We start from the raw sequence: 3,231 nt of genomic DNA on the forward strand, positions 1-3,231 counted from the left end.
CCAGCACATATAAATAATATAAACTTAAAAACTGCATGAATTAATAAATGAAAAAAAGCTAATTCATAATGTCTAAACCTTAAAATAATTATTATCAATCCTAATTGTCTTAATGTTGATAAAGCAATAATTTTAAATCATACTCAAAATTAGCTATAATACCTGATATAAATATAGTTATTACTGATAAATAATTAATTCCAGATATTATCAATAATTCATTATAACGAATTATTAAATAAATCCCTGCTGTAACTAAAGTAGATGAATGAACTAAGGCTGAGACAGGGGTTGGGGCAGTTATTGCTATAGGTAATCAAGAAGAAAATGGAATCTGAGCACTCTTAGTAATGGTTGCTAAAAACAGTATAAAAATAATAATAGTAGGACAATTATTATATATTATATTCATAAATATATTCATAAATTTCATCTACCTCTAACTCTTAATAAAGCAATTCGATTTCTTAATACCGTAGCTAATAAATTAATTTATAATATTAAATTTATAAAACATAAATTATACTTAATCTTTTTTAACATCAACTTATTGTTCATTTTTATTAAAATGTAACCTGTAATTATTCCTATAATATATGGAATTAACCCATGATGGGAAGTATAAAACATCTAAAACTCTAAATTGTTCATCCCAACTAGAAGAATAAAAAAAAACCATCATTGTATAACATAATATTTAATTTCTCGATAAGCAGAATACATTTTAATAACTCACGTTGGAATGTATTTATAAATATATAATATATAATTATTAAGAATAATAGATCCTATTAAAAGTATACCGAATATTATAGCAGCGGCTAAAATTATGAAATTATGTTCATTCTAATATATGTGAGAGATATATTATCCGTAATCAATAACTAGTTAACTTACACAGTTGACAAAATCAACAGCATTATAGCAATTACAAAAAATTGCATATCATTAGATAGATACCAATTCCAACTCATGCACTGTAATAAAAAATAGAATATAGAAGTTTTATTACATTCTTAAGTATAATTTTAAGCTTATCTTAACTTAAGTGGATTGTACCATTTTCTCGAGGCCGAAGAGATTATTTATTATGTCGCGAGCGCCGAGAACGCAATCACGCCCACCGCTGACAAAGCGGATTGCGGCAAATGATACCTTACCCGACGAATTATTACTTTATCAAGCGATAGCGATTGGAGGCACGGAGCCAATGCTACCGTGCTAATCGCGCATTTATTGCGTAACCGCACCACGTGAAGCAACTGCTAACCGGGTTGCGCGGCCCTTACGCGGAAAGTCGCCGCGCGATCCAGAAATATACCGCGAACGCTGACGAACATTTTGATGACACGGCAAGGACCGACCGCCTGGAACAGGATAAAAACGGGAGACCGATACTAGGAGAGGACTCGTCGAGATCCGCCGTGCCGTCACGTCTGTCGCGGTCCGAATTAAAAAGGACAACTTGTATCAAGTTTTTAATAAAGTTTATTTAGTATCGAACAAGTGGTGAACGCCTCTTTCCCGCCAACTTCTTGATCGATCCCCGAAACGACCCGCACAACAATTATGTACAAAAGATTTCTCCACCAGTACTTTGAGCAAGTTTCATACGATTTTTCATGTAAAATTGTGAAATGTTATGCAACTTAGTTGAACTCAATAACGATATTCCTAATACCCCATCATATAAGCCGGTGTTAGCCTTAAGATAAAATTTATATTTATTATACTTTACTTTTATTATACTTAAATTAATTAAAGAGCTCTTTATTCCATTACTACATTTTTTTTACGTAACTTTCAATTATAAATTTCTACAAAAAATTAAAGTTTAAGTCGATTTAAAACGATTTAATTTTTATTATCTGTTAATCAATTAAATATTTATGACAAATAATATTCCAAGTTATATATATATTTATTAAAATATTAATATTACTAACATTTAATTTAATTTTACTAACATTAATATTACTAACATTTTTGTGTCAAACATAGTAATATTATTATTTTTTTAACTAAATAATAATTAAATCAAAATATTAACTCATTTTTCCAATTGTGATTTTATTGATCAAAGAAATAATAAAAAGTTATGATACACTGCAAGAAATTAAGTTTAAACTAAAAGTTGGACTACGTTTATAAAAAAATTTATATTTCAACCATAGACACTTTATTCTCTTGATGACATCCATTATACAAATTAATTAATGTATTTCCATCAAAGTTTAATGTTTATAAACCAAAACAATATAAGCAATAATATATTGTCAATAACAAATACTCATTAAAATATCAATTCCCGTTTACAAAATGTTCACAAATTGACTGCTAAATTGCTGGTTAAGATTTGCTGGGATGGATATAATATTGTATTTGTATACTACATATTTTTTCTCGAGTATCTCTTTGTTTATATATAAACATATGTACATAAATATATCGTAATTTTGTTGTCAACTATTTATGACGTAAGACTATCATTATGACATCAATTCCATTGTCATTTCTACTACATTTTGAATGGTTAATTGACTTGAATTGATTTATAACAAACATTATATTCACACTTTCTCGCTATTTGGGTAATAAACTATTATACACACCGAATAAATCTTTTTATTACATGAATAGAAAAATCAATTAATCTTTCTCTGTAATCGATCGACTCATTCAGTTCTTTGTTCGATTTATTTCTCAGATATGAATAAATTATAATACTAAACATCAGCTTGAAAGAAAAAAAAATATGTCGCCTAATAAGAATATATACAATATCAAATGCATTAAACCAAAACCTTTACTATATCTCCAGAACCATACCATATTTTTTATGAACACAAAATAAATGTCATTATATATAAAAAATAAAAAAAACAATAATATATATTCTACGGATATTTTTAATTACTCACCCAAAAATCTGTTGAATAATAGAAAGTGTGAACGAGAAATATGCAACACGTAGTTACAAATTTTAAGTCATGAATGGCGGGTATTACGTTGGCATCTAATTTTATATTAAATATTTCTTTCATGTTTGTGTAAACAGAGAAACACATTAATATTTTTTCAATCTTACTTTCTCGGTATGAAACCAATTTTTTTTTATGTCTATCCTTTTAGACATGTTTTTAACATCTGAATTTTAATTAACAGTTTTTAAAAAGATGTAATACAAAAGATATCTTTTCTAATTAATATATGATAAAAAGATATATTAAA

At 27.2% G+C, this 3,231-nt stretch overlaps 1 pseudogene across 1 annotated transcript; it reads right to left on the reverse strand.

Moving 5' to 3' along the window:
• Nucleotides 1-249: 249 nt before the first annotated feature.
• Nucleotides 250-2,754, reverse strand: LOC148936451 (uncharacterized; annotated as a pseudogene). Its single transcript, XR_016139486.1, has 6 exons — nucleotides 2,613-2,754; nucleotides 1,572-1,705; nucleotides 1,060-1,089; nucleotides 900-977; nucleotides 737-846; nucleotides 250-656 (listed from the first exon to the last, which is right to left on the reverse strand). The product of XR_016139486.1 is annotated as an uncharacterized LOC148936451 (transcript).
• Between the last annotated feature and the right edge of the window lie 477 nt (nucleotides 2,755-3,231).

This window comes from Pogonomyrmex barbatus, unplaced genomic scaffold (genome assembly GCF_055798465.1).
Source record: "Pogonomyrmex barbatus isolate J1 unplaced genomic scaffold, ASM5579846v1 scaffold21, whole genome shotgun sequence".
Taxonomy (NCBI): Eukaryota; Metazoa; Arthropoda; class Insecta; order Hymenoptera; family Formicidae; genus Pogonomyrmex; species Pogonomyrmex barbatus.